At 33.3% G+C, this 19,790-nt stretch overlaps 1 pseudogene; it reads right to left on the bottom strand.

Annotated features, from left to right (window-relative positions):
* The window catches only part of LOC149552689 (serine/threonine-protein kinase Aurora-2-like), a 52,866-nt pseudogene extending 33,696 nt beyond the window's left edge, over positions 1–19,170 (bottom strand).
* Positions 19,171–19,790: the final 620 nt, after the last annotated feature.

Below are 19,790 nucleotides of genomic sequence, written 5' to 3'. Positions count from 1 at the left end.
GTTGGTGATGACATGGTTAAGTTCACTCATAATAATATTGTGTGTATGGAAAGTTATTCAAGTTTCAAGGCAAAAGATTAATGTTATCAAGTGTAACATGTTCTTAATGTGGTCCTATAATAATTAATTGAGAAGGTCTAATAGTTGACCCAAGGAATTGTCTTGAGGATTTGGTATAAAGGGAGGACATTTTCCTTTATCAAGTATGACATAAATTATACTGATGATTAGCAACAGATAGTACAAAATGTGAAGTTGAGCAGAGTAGTGTAGAAGTGAAGGAAACTTCATTGCTGAGGTTTTGCTAAGTGATTTGACATTTGATATTTGGATCCAAGGTCTCTGACTTGGTCTACAAGGTTTGATAGTGATTGGTCTAGTTGATAGGAAAGAGGAAATAGGAAGATAATAGTAAATTAAATTTTTGAGCAATGAGCTCTTCTTGTAGTTGAAATTGCATGTTTCGGCAATGGGCTCTTGTAGCATACATTGTACTACAACTCTTAACATGATTGGCACAACTTCTAATAGGGTTGGAATCTCCTAATAGGGATTCAAATTCTCCTAATAGGGGCCCTATGTACTAAATGTTGTAATAGATTCCTAACAGGGTCCATCCTCTAACAAGGAATATTTATATTAGTACATCATCTTGTGGGCATCATTCCCACTGGGGTATTCCTTCTAATCAAGGGTTTCCCTAGTCAACATGTCTAGTGTAATTGTCTATGTGAATTTTATTATGGTTTCTTTTTACTTTTGTTGAATGGTTAAGTTTTTTTAAAGAAGATAAATGTTTTAATTGTTAGATAACTGATTCAACCCACCCATCCCCCACCCCCCCCCCCCCCCATAGTTATCTTGGTGGACTATTATTTCTAACAATTGGTATTAGAGCATTAGGTCCTTGAAGGAAAAGTTTAACAACTTTGGGAGATCCATGGTGAATGTGTTTAGGAAAGATAGTCTGAAGTTCGATGGAACAAATTATGATAGCTTGAAGGAAAAGATGAAGACACATTTGTTGTGTACAGGTCCTAAATATTGGATCTTGACAAAATCAGAGAAGACAATCATTACTGAAAAGGATTTGGAAATTTGCACCAAGGTAGAAAGAGATCTTTTCATGTGTGACATGAAAGCTAGAGAAGCACTATTGACTACACTTCCTAAAATTGAGTACAATTAGGTAAAATCACTTGCTACTTCACATTTGATTTGGAAATCTTTGGAAAAATAGTTTTGAAGGTGATGCACATTCTAAGAAGTTGAGGCTAAAAATTTGGATTTGTGTGTTTTAAGATGCTAAATGATGGAAGATGAATCTATAAGAACATATATAGACATGATATCAGAAATTAATGTAGGTATCAAAGCTCAAGGAGGAACCAAAGAAGATGATGAGGTTATATGGAAGATATTGAAGACTCTAACACCATGATTTAAGTTAGTAGTTTAGATGATACAATTATTGATATCTTGTACCAAATATTTCACAAAGGAGACATTGCTTGGAAGAATTGAAGTAGTTGAGAATGAACTTAGACAGTCTAGAGAGTTGACCAAAATAGAAACATCTTTTAGTGCCTTGAATATTTGACCTAGTCTATCAAGAAGCACAAGTGCTAGAAGAAATTTTGCTAGCAACAGCAGATCTGAGGAAGATAGAAAGATTGAAGAAGGAGTAGCTCTTCTAGTAAGAAGAGAAAAAGGAGATAAGAAAATCTTTAAATGTTGGACTTGTGATGAATATGGTCATTATGCATCTAAGTGTCCTAAAAGAGAGAAAAATTATAAGGGAAATTGAAAACCTAGAAAGGATAGAGAGTGTTTGTATGCAAATGAAGATAATGATTCTAATGAACAAGCATTAAGTGCTAGTGATGATGAAATTGGATTTGTGGAAATTGAAGAAGAAAGTCCAAAAAAGGTAGCTTTATTGTCATAGGTTGAGAAGAAATCTAATTGGATAATTGATAGTAGTCATTCACATCATATGACTAGTGATATAAACAAGTTTGTTGACTTCAAAAGTCAAGATGGAGGAATTGTTAGAGTTGAAAACAATGCAGCATGCCAAGTTAAAGGTATTGAATCTATAACTTTTGATGGTAAGACTAACATTAAAGATGTATACTTTGTTGATGGTTTAAAGCACAATCCTTTGTGTGTTGAACAATTAGTAGACAAAGGTTATCAATTGTAGTTCATAAAAAAGATATACATGATCAAAGATAAATATGGAAAGGTAATTGGAACATGAACTAGATCTAAAAGTAATGTATTTCATTTGAATCCTACTAAAATGACATGTTTGGTTGCAAAGGTAAATGACAATTGGTTATGGCATAAGAGATTTTTTCATATAAACTTTGATTGTATTGTGAGGACTAGTAAAATGTTTGTAGTTAGAGATTTGTTGAAGATTGTAAAGCCTACTAACACAATTTGCAAGGAATGTGTTTTGGCCAAGCATAACAGAACTTCTTTTCCTAGCAATAGCTTTACCACTAGAAAAAAAATTGGAGATTGTACACACAGATCTCAATGGTCCTAAAAATACTAAAGGATTCTATGGTGAAAGCTATTTTATGATTCTAGTTGATGACATTTCTAGAATGATGTGGGTTGTATTTCTTAAAGATAAATCTAAGGCATTTGATAAGCTTAAGATATTCAATAATAGGGTTGAGAATGAATCTGGTAGGAGAATTTACTTTGAATGAGTTTAGCATGTTTTGTGAAGAAAATAGAATTAAAAGATAGTTATTAGCTCCATGAACTCTTGAATAGAATGGCATTGCAAAGAGAAGGAACAAATCAGTCATAGAAGCTACAAGAGCTATGTTAGTAGAGAATGATGTATCCAAAACATTTTGGAAAGAAGCTATGAATACAACAGTCCACACTATGAATAGAGTGTAAGTAAGAAAAGACACAAACAAGACATCTTATGAATTATGGTTTGGTCACTCACCTACTGTTAAGTATTTTAGAATTTTTGGGAGTAAGTGTTATATCAAAAGAGATGATGATATTGGTAAGTTTGATGCTAGAAGTGATGAAGGTATGTTTCTTGGTTATTCATTGAAAAGAAAGGCTTATAGATTTTATAATTAGAGAACTAAGACTATAACGGAAAGTGCAAATGTGATCATTGATGAGAAATTCAGGATACAATAGAGAATAGCTGATTACAATTCAGATGATGATGTTGTCACTAAGCCAAGGAATGATGAGGTATTTCTTGAGACTAACAAACATTTTCAAAATGAAGGAGAGCCAAGGTAGGAACAAAGCTCAAAACCTTCAATAGAGCCAAGAGTTGAGATAATAACTCCTACATCAAGAAAGAATATGATAAAGAATCACCCATCAAAGAAAATCATTAGAAGCAAAGACAAAGGTGTGATGACAAGAAGCATAGTCAATGAAGAATTGTGTTTGATATCTCATGTTGAGCCTAAGAATGTAGATGAAACATGTAAAGATGATTATTGGAAACAAGCCATGAAAGAAGAATTGGATCAGATAGTAACGAATGAGACATGGGAATTGGTCCCCTAACCAATAGACAAGAATGTGATAGGAACTAAATGGGTATTTAGAAATAACATGAATGAACTAGGTGAAGTTGTAAGAAACAAAGCAAGATTGGTATGTAAAGGTTACTCACAGTAAGAAGGGATAGATTATGAGGAGAATTATGCTTTAGTGGCTAGAATAGAAGTAGTAAGATTATTCTTAGCCTATGCAGCACAAAAGAAATTCAATGTATATCAGATGGATGTCAAATCAACATTTCTAAATGGAGGACTTGAAGAAGAGGTATACATTGAGTAGCTTGAAGGATGTCCTTTAACATATGAGAAGGACATAAAATTTAGATTAAGGAAAGTATTGTATGGATTAAAGAAAGCACCCATAGCCTGGTATGCAAGGTTGGACAAACATTTGACAAAGCTTGGATATAGCAAAGGTATGGCAAGTAGTAATCTATAGTGGAAAGAAATCGATGATGGTTTAATAATTTTGGTAATATTTGTTGATGATATCATATTTGGAGGAAATGATGAAGAAAGTGAGAAGTTTGCTGAGGAGATGAAGAAATGATTTGAAATGAGTATGATAGGAGAGATGAAATATTTCCTAGGATTGTAGATTGTATAGAACAAAGAAGGAATCTTTATTTCTTAGACTAAGTACTTGAAGGATTTACTGAAAAGGTTTGGTTTAGAAACATGAAAAACTATTCGAACACTTATGGTAACTTGACACAAGTTATCTACAAAGGATAATACACCTATAGTTTAGCACAAGAAGTATAGATCTATGATCAAAGGATTGCAATATCTAACTCACACAAGGCCAGATATAGAAAATGCAGTTCAAATTATTGCAAGATTCTAGGCTGATCCTACAGAAGCACATTATGTAGTAGTAAAAAAGATGTTTAGATATCTGAAAGGAACATTAGAGTTTGGATTGTGGTATGACATATCTAATGGTTTCACTCTAAGTGCTTATACTGATGTAGATTGGATAGGTAGTATGGATGATAGAAAAAGCACCATTGGAGGAGCCTTCTTGGAAGATTAGTTTCTTGGTTAAGCAATAAGCAAGACATCACAAAGTATAGTGGAAGTAGAGTATGTTGTAGTAGAAAATAATTGCAATCAAGTCATTTGGATGAAGTAGATGCTAAAGGATATAGGGATAGAAATTAGTGAACCTGTTGTCATGCATTGTAACAATACAAGCATGGTAAATATGTCTAAGAATCTAGTGTTGCATTCTAAGACCAAGAAAATTTCTATTAATTATCATATGTTGAGGGAGAAAGTTGTAGAAAAGGAAATCATATTGGAGTATGTGAGCAATAAAGAGCAAATTGCAGATATATCCACTAAGCCTCTTCCCAAAGAGACTTTTGAGTATTTGTGAGGTATGCTAGGGGTTATGCACCTTCCTATAGCAAAGTAGAAGATGTAAGATTGCATCAGTCTAGTGTAATAGAGCACCATTATTGTCTAGACTGAATGTTGATGCTTCCTATATGGGGGAGTATCTATGATGGATAGAGTCATCTAGGACTCTTGTTGTATATTTTCTTGAATAGTGTCTTTTTAGTTGTTGTAGAGTTTGATGTAGTAATGTTGGTTACTGAAACCTTTGAAATTGATGTTAATGGGGGAGACTATTATGTCAAAAACATTATGCTAAGGAAGATATTTGACATGAGTACAGTATGTTTGACATAAGCACAATATGGAATGATAGTTTGATAGAAAGTACACTGAGGTATATCATTGGGGGAGAATGATTGATAAAAAGGATTTGATAAGATGAACAGTCATTTGTTGGTATTCTTGGAACTATATTTTTTCATCTATGTTGCCATCAATACCAAAGGGGGATATTGTTAGAAGATTGGTTGGAAGCATGAATGTTGATGATATTCCTATGGGGAAGTATTGTAGATGATATGTTACATTCATGACTAAGTTTGTCATTGATGTCAACATAATAGTTTTTTGCGATATCTGACAGAAGAAAAACAAAAAGATCAAGATGGTACAAATGACTAGTTGAGTATTCTAATTATCTGAGGTTATGAGAGATACTTTTGAGTATCTAGTATATGCAATTAATGTCAAAAGAATAAATGATAAGTCTAGAAGTAGTTATGTAAGTTTTGGTGATGTTTGTTCTGAGATAGAGTTTATAAAGGCATGTTCTAGTAAACTTGTTATATGTCTTAGTAGAGTTGATATTCTAAGGATTGAGGTTGAGGACATGAAGAATACATATTGGTGATGACATGGCTAAGTTTTCTTGTCATAATATTTTGTGTACAAAAAGTTATTCAAGTTGCACTGTGAAAGATTAATGTTATCAAGTGTAATTTGTTCTTAATGTGGTCCTATAATAATTAATTGAGAAGGTCTAACAGCCAACTCAGGGGATTGTTTTGAGGACTTGGTATGAAGGAAGGAAATTTTCCTTTATCAATTATGGCATGAATTATATTGATGATTACCAACAAAGAGTATAGGATAAGAAGTTGAGCAGAGCAGTTTGGAAGTGAAGGAAACTTCATTGCTGAGGTTTTGCTGAGTAATCCGAGGTTTGATATTTGGATTTGAGGTTTGTGACCTAGTCTAAAAGGTTTGATAGTTATTGGTCTAGTTGATAGGACAAAGGAAAGAGGAAGATAATAGTAAATTAAATTTTTGAGCAATGAGCTCTTCTTGTAGTTGAAATTTCATTTTTGGGCATTGCTAACGGGTTGGAATCTCCTAATAGGGATTCAAAGTCTCCTAAAAGAGACTCTATGTACTAAATATTATAATAGACTCATAATAAGGTCCATCCTCTAACAAATAATATTTATATTAGTGCATCATCTTGTGGGCATCATTCCCACTAGGGTTTTCCCTCTAATCAAGGGTTTCCCTAGTCAACACATCTAGTGTAATTGTCTATGTGCATTTTATTATGGTTTCTATTTACTTTGGTTGAATGGTTAAGTTTTTTTAAAGAAGATAAATGTTTTAATTATCAAATAAATGATTCACCCCCTCCCCCTCTCAGTTATCTTGGTGGACTATTGTTTCTAACACCTTGTTGCATAAAAGGAAAAGGTTGTATTTCACTAACAAATGAACTTAGATGTGATAATGCTTACTACGTTAAAGGACTAAAGCATAATATACTGAGTGTGGTGCAGTTGAATAATATTGGATTCAAGGTAAAATTCATGAATGGGAAGGCCAAGCTACTAGATGGAAAAGGAAATCTAGTTGGGTCTGGTAATCAAACCAAAGGTAATCTATTCTACCTATATCTCAGTGAAAGTTCATGTTTTATTGCTCAAGTAGAAGAGAGCTAGTTATGGAATAAAAAGTTATGTCATGTGAAATTTGATAATATAATCAAGATAAGGAAGAAGAAGAGTAAGAGGTATTCCTAGTTTGAGGAAACCTAAAATGGATCTATGCAAAAATTGTGAAATTGTAAGATGGGAAAGACTAGTTTCAAAAGAAAGGACTATCATTTTGAAGAAGTCTTGGAGCTAGTTCATACAGACTTATGTGGACCTATTAGAATAGAAAACTACAGGGGAGATAATTATTGTATTCTCTTTGATGATGATTATTCTAGAATGATGACTATAATGTATTTGAAGAAAAGTCTGAAGAATTTCAAAATTTAAGTGGTATTTGGCAAGAGTAGAGAAAGAAACTGGAAAGAAGATGAAATGTTTGAGATCAAACAAAGGTGGGAATTCATTTCTAATGAGTTCAATGAATTCTACATTGAAAGAGGTACTAAAAGACAAGTATCAACTCTTGGTACACCACAACATAATGGTATAGCTAAAAGAAGGAACAGATTTGTCATGGATTGTGCAAGAACTTTAATGATAGAAAAGAGTGTTGCAATCAAATACTAGAAGGAAGTAATCGGTATTGTAGTGCATACCTTCAACAAAGTACAGCTAAAGAAAGACTCAAATAAAACTCCTTATGGACTATGGTATGGATACAAACCTAATATAAGTTACTTGAAAGTATTTGGTAGAAAATATTATATCTTGCAAGAATCTAGGAAAGGTAAATTTGATGTCAAAGATGATGAAGGCATATTCTTAGGATACTCTTGTAGAAGAAAAAAAATATAAATTTTTTAATTTATCAACTCATTAAATCATGGAAAGTGCACATGTAAGAATTGATGACTTTGCAAAAAAAGAATGAAGAAGAAAGCAGAAAAGAACCTAAGGATTATAGAAGATTTGTGTATTATGAACCTAATACATTGGAAAATCTAATTGGAAGACATGAAGCTTCATCTCTTGAGTCCCCAAAATCTCAAGAAGTACCCAAGTTACAACTAGTGGAACCCAAGTCAAAGTATGAAGGACCCAAGTTGCAGTTAGTGCAACTCAAGTCATCAGAAGGACCTGATTCATAAGAAATGGGACCCAAAATTGAAGATCATGTTGAACTATGTGAAACAAGTTCCAAATCCAAAGTGCCTATATTAGCAAGATATGTCAGAAGGCACCATGTACCTAAGTAGATCATTGGAGACAAGTCTGATGGTACAATGACAAGAAACAAATTGAAAGATACATATTTACTTGCTAAATTTGAAACTAGAAATGTTAAAGATGCTTTGGATAATGAAAGTTGGATTGAAGCAATGAATTAAGAAATAGAAAAGATAAAAAAGAATAAAACCTAGACTCTTGTTCCTAGACCCAAGGATAAGAATGTGATTGGCACAAAGTGGGTTTTCAGCAATGAGTTGAATGAAGATGGAAAAGTTTCAAGAAACAAAACAAGGTTAGTTTGTAAAGGTTATTCTCAAGAAGAAGGTATTGAATATGGTGAAAATTGTGCTCTCGTTGCAAGATTAGAAGGTTTTAGGACTTTATTAGCATATGTAGCATATAAAGGTTTCAAATTTAATCAAATGGATGTGAAATCTACATTCTTGAAGAAGAAGTTAACATAGAACAACCAAAAGGTTTTGTAGATCCTAGCAAAAAGGATATGGTCTATAAATTACACAAAGCATTGTATGGTCTAAAGTAGGCTCCTAGAGCATGGTATGAAAGACTTCATAACTACTTGATAAAGATTGGTTTTCAAAAAACAAATGATAACATCAGTCTGTATATCAAAGAAGGACCAGACAAGAAAATTGTATTGGTAGAAACTTTTGTGGATGGCACTTTATTTATAGGAAATGATGACTTTTGTAAAGCATTTTTAGAAGAGATGATTATAGAATTTGAGATGTCCATGTTTGGAGAGATAAAATTATTTTTTGTATTGCAAATCCAACAAAGGAAATATGGTGTCTATATTACTCAATCCAAATATATTAAGGAGATACTAAAGAAGTTTGGAATGGAAGATTCAAGACCACTTGGAGCACCTATGTCTATTGTGTTAGTTTGTGGTGACTAATCAGGGAAGTTATGTACATGCTTAAAAAAAATTGGGCCCTATTTTATTAGGATTTTGGGTCAACATGTAATTATTAATTATAACCCTAAAGCAATAAAAATACTTGTATAGAAGGGCCTAGGGTTAAGGGTTTTTTCATAAGTTGTGATGCAAAAATTGCTTCTTGTGGTGGTATTGAGCTGTAAGGGATTATGGATTGTAATCAAGTTGTAATCACTAGATCATAATAATATTGGACTTTCTATTTGGTGGATGTAGCCTAGGGTTTGGGTGAACCACATTAAATCTTGGTGTCTTGTGTTCTCTTCTGTGTGGTCTATTATTTTTTGATATTTTTTATATTTGCATGTAATTTTTATTTCTATCCATGGTTAAATCCTAACATAATAGACATAAGCTTTCCAAAAATGATGATTCCAAAGAGGTAGATCAGACCACATATAGATCAATGATTAGAAAATTACAATATGTAGTGCACACAAGGCTTGATATTGCATTAGTAGTTGGTATGGTGGAAAGATTCTAAGTAAATCCTAAAGAAAATCATATGAAAAAAATCAAGAGAATCATGAGGTATCTAAAGGGTACTAAAGATTATGGTTTATGATACAAGAAAGGAGGCAACTTAGAGTTACAAGCCTTTACTCATGTTGATTGGACAAGAAGCATTGATGATAGAAAGAGCATCGGTGGTTGAGAATTTTTTCTTGGTAAAAGGCTAGTGTATTGGATAAGAAAAAAGAAAAATTTCATCTCTCAGTCTACAATAGAGATAGAATATGTGGCAATAGCTATTAATTGTTCCAATGTTGTTTGGTTCAAGCAACTGTTGGCAGGTATGAAGATAGAAATGAAGGATCCAATGGTTATATCTTGTGATAACACTAGAGAAATTAATATATCAAAGAATCCTATGATCCATACCAAAACCAATTACATTGCTATAAAATATCATTTTTTGAGAAAATTGGTACAAGATAAAGAGGGAAGATTGGAATATGTGAATACCAAAGAACAAATTGTAGACATATTCACTAAGTCATTACCTAAGGATGCCTTTTTGTATCTAAGAGGTAAGTTAGGGGTCATTCCTTTATGTGAAGCTCATTAAATGAAGTTTAGTGATGCATCAGCTAGAGTATGTTGAAGATCAGTTAGTTGATGCAATATTGAAAAGGGCACATTACATATGAATCAATACATGAGGTACATTTATATTCACTAAATATTGTCTTTGGCATGAGATGAAAAAGAGGGAGAGTTTGTTGTCATATCTCACAAAAAATTTATAGAGGGAGAGTATAAATTTCATAGAAATTTTATAAAGGAAGAATTTTGTTTGAAGATATCAAAGAGGGATAACTTGGTTTGATATCAATAGGGAGAATTTTCTATCAGAAGAAATTGTTGAAGATAGAGTTTTGTTGATAGAGGGAGAAATTGAAGGCAGAGGAATTTCACATTGATAGAGGGAGTTCTCATGGATAAGAATCAAAATCAAAATAAGGATATGTTCCTTACTTTATTCTTGCTCTAAAATTTCATTGTATTATGACATGTTGTGTTTCCGTCACTGTTAAAGAGGGAGATTGTTGAAAACAATTGGTTAATTGTTTACTATCTTTGATGTTATACAAAATGTCATAACATTGTCACTTAGTATATGCCAAGCTCACTCAGGTGATGATGATAGTTTCTTGTGTCTACTCAACATTCTAGAGTTTACCTTGTTCAAAAGTCAGTGTCTGCCAAGTTCATTTGGGAGACAAAGGAAAGTTAGAAGACAACAAGTATTAACCAAGCTTACTCGGTTACTAAAGAGAATTTGTAGATGGTAGTGTCTACTGAGTTAACTTGGAGACAAATAAATTTGGCATGAAAACCAATGTTAAGCAAGCTCACTTGGTTAACAAAGGAAAATCTATTTTGGTTAGTGTCTACTAAGCAGGGTTAGTTAATGAAGGATTTTCTTGTTTTGGTATATTGAGTTAAATAAATTTGTTAGTTGGTTCTAGCTAACTGAGGAGATGAATATTAATTATTCTAAGTTGTATTCAAGCTATCTTGACAATGTGTAAGATATAAATATAAGGTCAAGTTGTGGATTGAATGTGTGCAAGTAATAGAAGATTTGAAGATTCTTAGAAGAAGTGAATTAGAAGGATAAGAAAAATATCCTTGTTGAGCCGTAAAGATACATTCAATCAGAAAGGATCAAGTATACAAGCTAGAATTAAGATTTGTAAATAGAAATTTGGTTGCATCAGAAATTAGATCATCTCATTGTTACTCTCTAACCATTGTAGTAGTAATCTAAATCTCTTAACTTAGTTGGCTTAACAAATATTTGTAAATCCTCTAACAAGGTGGCATTCCTATTTAAAGTGTCTTGAAGACCTCTAACAAGGCCAATCCCAACAGGCTGATTAAATCCTCTAACAAGGTCTCACACACCTAACAATGTGTTTTATAATATTTATCAAGGTTGGCTCCTAACAGGGCTCACCACAGAAGAGTGAAAATAGTAACTCGTTACAATTGGTGATATTTCCCAAATTTGGTTTCCATGTTAAATCTTGGTGTCACTTGTGTTCATGCTATTTCTTTTATGCATATGCAACTAAGTTGAATTTAAGGTTAATCACATTAAGATTGGTATATCAATTTACAATTGATTCTTAGTGCTTGCTAAGATACAATACTTACTAGTATTAAATGAGTGCTTGTGTGTTTTCCAAGTAACAACAGAATGCAATTTAATTACAATTTATGTTTTGATTTATATTGACATCTAATAGATCTAGGATTTATTTTAGCAGTAATTGATTCAGCCCTCCCCTCTCAATTACTCCTCTTATATTTCCAACACATAGTTATAGATGACAATTTATACAAATGGGAACTAGACAATACCTTAATTAGGTTTTTAGAACACAAAGAGTTAGAGGGCACATTAGTTGACACACATGGAAGCATTTGTGGATCACACTCTAGTAGCTTAAAATTGGCTCAAAAACTACTGAGAATGGGTTACTACTAGCCAAAATAGAGAAAGAAGTGGTTAAATGTACCAAATCATACAAATAGTGCTAGCTACATAGAAATTTGATCCATGCTCCTGCTATAAAGCTTATACTTTTCATCACTCTCTGGATGTTTCAATAGTGGACCTTTGATTTGATTGGACATATTTACCCATCATCCTCTAATGGACATAAGTTTATCATAACTACAAAATAATACTGTGATAGATAAACAAGTAAATATGTTCATCTTGAATTACATCATCTATAGGTATGGTATCCCATCTTCCATCATCACAGATAATGGTGGGAAGTTCAAGAATAAAGAAATGAAACAATTTTGTGCAAAATTCAAGGTCAGACAACATTCTTGTCCATCTACTATCCTCAGGGAAATGGATAGGTAGAGGCATCAAAAAAGACCTTATTGAAAATCCCACACAGAATGATCAAAAAAATTGGAAGAGATTGGCACCTTCAAATTAATCTAGCTCTCTGGGTATACATTTAAGTATTAGAATACCTACTAGGGAAACACTCTTTGCATTGATGTATGGAGCAGAAATGGTCCTATCTTTTGAGGTTGAGATTCCTACTTTACGAGTTTCTCTAAAAGGTCTTATTACAGATAATGATCATAGAATATATAGGTACAAGAGATGGTACTACTAGATAAATGTCACAAAGTGGAATTTTATCACCTAAGAGCCTATTAAAAGGGGATGTCAAAGAGTTACAACAATAAAGTGTAACTAAGGGAATTCCAGGTGGGTTATCTCATTCTAAGAGAATACCCACAAAATTAACATGAAATAATTTAGAAGGGTAAGTTTGAGGCAAACTAGGTTGGTCCTTACATTATTACTGAGGTCTTTGGGTCAAGAGAATATTAGTTTTAACAAAAAGAAGGAGAAATTCTCAAGGAACTCATTAACACCCTTCATCTGAAGAAGTTCTATAGTTGATGTTTTGAAAAGTTTTTTTGTATATAACAAAAGGTCCTAAAAAAATAATAAAAATTAGAAAAATTCATGCGATTATCCTAAGACTACAAGGTTACTACTTGACCCTATTCCCAAGAGGATCTCTCATAACTATCCCCTTCTAAAAGATCTATTACACCAATTATTACTTCAATTCTTTTCTCTCCTAACTCACCTAGACTCCTAGCTAGGCATTTCTTTCTATCTTGGAAGTTAAGGCACAAACTCTAATGCAACATCCCACACTCATCAAAATGTCTTCCTTGTGATTTATATAAGATTCTCTATAAATTTAGGACTTTGTCTCACAAACCCACTTCTTGGAAATCTAAATTGCTCTTAGAAATCCTAGTAGCCCCAGAGCCCCCAATTAGGCCTCCTATCAAGGTTTTCACACAAAAGCTCCAAAAACTTGTAAAAAAGATATCCAATTGATTAGTGATGCAGATACCTTTTTCAAATAAATTTAATATTTTATATGTTTTAGGTTGTCACCCTATTTGTACATGACTTTAGCATAAATACCCTATTTTAGGGGCTTTAAGGATTTGATTGCAACATCAAAGATTTTGACTTCAATTTCCTATCAAATGAACTTTCTTGATCACCAAAATTGACACAAGGTATCCTCGTACCCTTTTCTTCATCTCCACCACCCAAACTAGTACAAACCAACCCACACTTCTTTGTCCAAAGCTCTACAACAACATGTAACTCTTAGCTGAGTATAGAAGACTTACCTAGGAAATGCTTGTAACAATAAAAACCCACTCCTTAGCACTCCCAAATGAATATGTACACTAGATATAGTGTTCCATTATTAATTCCAGAAGGCCATGGTGATTTTAATTCAAGAAAGAGCCATGAAACTAACTACAACTCAAAATAAGATAGTGAACTATATAGTAACAAAATAAATTTGAAACACCTACTTACTCAGGTCTTCAAGAAACCAAATTTCTATAGAAAAACCTACATTCAATATTATAATTATCCATGAAATGAATAAATCCCAATCTATCCATTCACATTAGATGTTAGGGTATGTAAGGTAACTGTAACTAAAAATGTTTCAAAATATGTTATTGCTTCAATGCCAATTCATACAATCTGAACACCAACCCTTCTCCTGGGTGTGTGATGGTGTTTGATAGTGTTTTTGTATGTGTAGGAACCCTTTGTATGGACCCAACAACTAAAAAATATAGGTTCTTTCAGTTGGCAAGAACTTGTCAAATGCAAATTTTGCAAAAATGCAAAATCGCTTGAGCAACTTTTGCAACTTTTCCCTCTGACCATGTATGGACCCCAAAAATTTACATATGAGTTTCATTTGGTCCAAACTAACTTCTAACAAAAATTCCCAACATTAGAGTTTTTTGTGAACTTCTGGTCAACCCTTGACGTATTCAAGCCATTTTAAGCAATGTTATCAACCTAAAGACTATTCATTTGATCACCTATCTATCTAGCCCTTGGTAGACCCTTGGGACTTTATATTTAGTCCTTACCTATTTATGGTTAGATAGAAAGAATTTCAAGCCAAAATATTTCAGGACCTTAACCTAGATCCTAGGTGTTCTTTCACCATTCTCCCCCTGGAACAAAGAACTCATGGTGGATCAACATTAAGAATTTTAGAAGAGATACCTTTCTTCTTAAAATCACTCTTAGCTATCCATGTTTCCTCAAATTCTAGTTGATTCCTTCACTTGATGAGATGTTCCATATAGATGTCATGTCTAGTCTTTTTCTTCACTCTAGAATCCAAAACTCTTTCAACTTGAGGCTTGGGATTGGTTGGAGTACTAACCTCCTTAGTATCCTCGTTGACCTTTTTTTCTTGGTGTCCCTCCTTGATATCAAGTCCCTTATACTGAACTAAATATTTCACATTAAAGATAGGGGAAATTTCCAAATCTTGTGGTAGATCTATCTTGTAAGCATTAGAGACATATTTTGCATGCACTTTACAAGGCCCTATCCTCCTCATTTGTAACTTAGTAGCAAAAATACCTTTTGTAAGTCTCAAGTCTCACTTTGTTCAAATGCACTAACACCCAACCTCCTACCTTAAATTATACATCTATCCTATTTGTATCCATATTTGACTTCAACTTTTGAGTAGCTTAACCCAATGTTCTATTGACCTGTTCATGTACCTCCCTTATGGATTGTGCAAAGTTATACTCAAGTCCACTCATTTCTTCATGTGGTTTCAGTTCCCTAAGTTCACATATGGCTCTTGGATAGTAACCATATACTATTTTAAATGAAATTTTCCTTGTAGTTTTGTTCATATTATCATTATAAGGAAACTCTTCTTGTGATAGGACTTGATCCCAAGTCTGACCATACTCCTTTGTTAGACATCTTAATATGTTTCCAAGTACCCTATTAATCACTTCAGTTTGACCATCTATTTGTAGATGGTAAGCTGAACTATGTGCTAAATTTGTGCCTAATCTCTTTGATACATTTTTCCAAAAGTGTCCCACGAACTTAACATCCCTATCAAAAACAATGTCAATGGGTAACTGACATCATCTATGGTTTTGCAAGGAATAAAATGGCTCATCAAACTGAACCTATCAACAAAAAAAATATTGTCCCAAGCTAATTTTTTCCTTGGAAAACCAACTATAAAATCCATGACAATACGTTCCCATGGTCTATTAGGTATGGGTAAGGGTTGATACAACCCTACATTTGTAGAAGTACCCTTCACTTTTTGACATACCATACACTGATCAACATACTTTTTGACATCTTTCTAGATTCTTGGTCAATAGTATAATCTCTCCACTATCTCTAGTGTCTTATTTACACCAAATTTTCCACTGAGACTTCCATTATGCTTTTCTTGAGTCAAATTTTCTCTCATGGACCCTCTAGGCACACTCAATTGATTACCTATAAACAATAATCCATTTTTAAAGGTAAAATTAGAATATTTTCAATAAAAATAATGATTATATTCTAGACATACCTTTTAGATCTTTGAAAAGTCTTCATCCTAAGCATACAAGTCCTTAAAACTGTCCACCCCAATGCTTTCCAATTGGATTTCTTGGATGGTGTGTAACCTTTTTCTTAAGGCATCAACAACCTTGTTTTATTTTCCCTTCTTGTGTTTAATGGTAAAGGTATATGACTAGAGAAACTCCACCCATTTTATGTGTCTTAAAATCAACTTCTCTTGAGAGTTAATGTAACTCAATGCTTGGTTGTCTATATAGAAAAAAAACTCTTTCGATAAAAGGTAATGCCTCCAATTTCTTGAGTGCTTGTACTAAAGAATAAAATCGTAAATCATAAGAGGAGCACCTTGACTTGGCCTCATTTAATCTCTCACCAAATAAGGCTATTGGTCTCCTTTCTTGACTCAAAATTGTCCCAACAAAAACATTACTTGCATCACATTCCACAATGAACAACTTGTCAAAAATAGGTAGCACAAGTATAGGTTTTGTAGCCACCTCTTTCTTTAACCTTTCAAATCCCTCATTTTCTTCTTTGGTCCATACAAACTTATTTTTCAATCCATCTTTAATAGTATCCAAGGTTGGATCACATGCCTCACTAAAAATCCTTATGAACTTCCTATAAAATTGTGCCAAACCATCAAAACTCCTCATATTTGTACCTATTTTTGGTGTAGAACAATTGAGTATTGCTTCAACTTTATGCTAATCCATATTCAAGTTACCTTGTGAGACAAAAAAATCCAAGGTAAACTAGTTCTTACTTCAAAAAATCACTTTTGTCTAGGTTGATGGTTAATTGCTCTTCTTGAAATATCCTCCAAACAATTTCCAAGTGTTTCAAATGTTCCTCTTTATCATTATTGTAAATTATCATGTCATCTAGATACCACCACAAAGTTACCTATGTAATTCTTTATTACTTCATTCATAAGCCTCATGAATGTACTAGGTGCATTGGTGAGGCCAAATGGCATGACCAACCATTCATACAATACTTTAATAGTTTTGAAGGCTATCTTCCACTCATCACATTCCTTCATTCTAATTTGGTGGTACCACTCTTAAGATTAATCTTGGAAAAATACTTAGCACCCCTAGACAATCCATCAAATCCTCTATTCTAGGGATAGGAAACCTATACCTTATGATTATCCTATTGATGGCTCTAGATTCTATAGATAACCTCCATTTACCTTCCTTTTTAGGTTCCAACACCACTTGAGTAACACATGGGATGATTCTCTTTTTAATCAAACCCTGATACAACAACTCTTGAACTTACCTACCAATATCCTTGTTTTTTTCTAGAGTCATCTTATAAGAAACCTTGTTTGGTAGTGAATCTCCTAGTAAAAAGTCTATTTAATAACTGACTACCCTTTGTGGGGGAAGTTTAGAAGGTGTACGATCATTGATGATGTCCTTGAACTAATCTAATAATGCTTACACTTCCTTTGGTAAGATATTTTGTTTTTTCAACTCTTCTTCCTTATGCTTCAACATGATTGCAAACCCAACCTCTTGTTCTTCTTTGAAATCACTCAAAAAATCTTTTCCACTCATAAGTAAGAGGTTTTTATCTGTGATTATATCCATGCCTTCCTCAACAAGTGACTAAATCTTATATGTCACCCCATCCTTCTTGAATGTGTACAAATTCTTCTTCCCATGATAGACAACATCCTTGTCATATTTCCATGGTCTACCTAGAAGTAGATGAAAAGAATCCATAGGTAATACATCACAAAGTATCTTGTCCCAATACCATCCTATTGAAAACTCTACCCAAACTTGTTCATTTACAAAAATATTATGGCCCTTATTCAACCATGTAACTCTAGAAGGATGAGCATGTGGAATTCTTACTGATTGAAGTTTTTGAGTAGCCTCCTCTGATATGATATTATTGGTTGATCCTAAATCCACTATGACTTTACAAACTTTTCCTTGCATCTTGAATTTGATTGTGAAAATCGCTCTCCTTTGTTTGGGTTCTTCTATGCTTGGTTCTTTAAGAAAAACTCTCCTAAACATCAAGTTTTCCCCTTTCTCTAAATCAAGACTCACTTCTTGATTAATGCTACTATTCTAGTCCTCTTGAACATAGTTGACCTTCCTTTCACCTCGTGAATATGATGCCTTTTCAAGATATCTATAAGTAGAATGCCCTAGTTTCCCACATTGATAACATTTCATGCTAGTAAAATGTGAACCTCTACTATAAGTGTTTGATCTGCATCTACTTCTATCATTATAACTCCCTTCTCTACCATAAGTGCCCCTATTAACACTATCACTACTTGGTTCACTAGATTTTTTATCCCCTTGTGACCTAGTGTCACTAGTTCTACCTCCATATCCACCTCTATGAGTGCCTCTAGCATCTCTTCCTTTTCTGCTTCCTTTAGTATGAGAGTCTTGTTTCTTCTTATTCCTCTCTTCCACCTTAAGAGCTAGTTGGAAGCATCTTTGTATAGTAGTGGGGGCCCATAGACTAATTTCTTCTTGGATACCCCATCTCAATCCTCCTAGCTACCTAGCTAATTTTACTACTTCATCTTCTTAGATCTTGGATCTTATCCATAATCTCTAAAACTCTTTAGTATAAGAGGCTACATCCATATCTTTTTTTTTTAAGACTTTGTCTCTTCTTGTGTATTTGGATTTCATAATCCTCTAGCAAATAGTTCTCCTTAAACTTTCTCACCATTGCCTTCCAATTAGTTATAGGTTTCTTGTTTTCTTTCTCCCTCTCTTCTTGGAGAAACTACTACCCAGTTAGGGCTAGTCCCCTTAACCTATATTTGGAAACTTTCACCTTATGTGCCTTAGTAACTCCACAATCAAAGTGATTCTCCATGCTCTCTATCCATTCCACCATTAAATTAGGATCCATCTTACCCATGAACAAGGGCACTCCTTCAAGATACTTACCAATCAAAGCTTTGATAGATTTAAGAAAAGGTTCTTCTTGGATTAGAGGATTAGGTTCAAGTTCTACATCTTCTTCAACAACTTCTTTGCCCTTGTCTTCACCAATATCAAGTTTTTCCTTCACCTTGTCTTTTATTTCTACCACTTCATCGAGTTTACCCTTCATAACTTCTAGGGCTTGTTCCAGGAATCTATTCTTATCCTCTCTTTTTTTCACTTCTTTTTCCAACTTAACATTTTTCATCATGGTGGTTTCTCCCATTGATTCACCTTCAAATTCAAACATACACTATCCCTTATCCTAGACCTTTTTAAGGCACTAATACTACTTTGATGTAACTAGATCTAAAACTCCTAGTTTAGGCCTCAATGACCAAAATATCCAAGGATTATCCTAAGCCTATAGGATTACTACTTGATCCTATTCCCAAGAGTATCTCTCACTATTATCCCCTTCTACAAGATCTATTACATCAATTAATACTTCAATTCTTTTCTCTCTTAACTCACCTAGACTCCTAGCTAGGCATTTCTAGCTATCTTGAAAGGTAAGGTACAAAATACAATGCAACATCCCATACTCATAAAAATTTCTTCCATATGCTTGATATAAGCTTCTCTAGAAATTTATGGCTCTATCTCACAAACCCATTTTTTTGGAAATCTAAATTGCTCTTAGAAATCCTAGTAGCCCTAGAGCCCTCAATAAGGCCTCCTATCAAGGTTTTCACACAAAAACTCCAAAAAATTGTAAATAAGATTTCCAATTGATTAGTGATCCAAATACCCTTTTAAAATAACTTTAATATTTTGTAGGTTTTAGGTTGTCACCCTATCCGTACATGACTTTAGCATAAATACCCTATTTTAAGGGCTTTAAAA

The sequence above is a fragment of the Cupressus sempervirens genome, chromosome 6, assembly GCF_028749045.1.
Source record: "Cupressus sempervirens isolate cs-2001-9-10 chromosome 6, ASM2874904v1, whole genome shotgun sequence".
Classification (NCBI taxonomy): Eukaryota; Viridiplantae; Streptophyta; class Pinopsida; order Cupressales; family Cupressaceae; genus Cupressus; species Cupressus sempervirens.
This window is presented reverse-complemented; position numbering and strand designations above follow the sequence as displayed.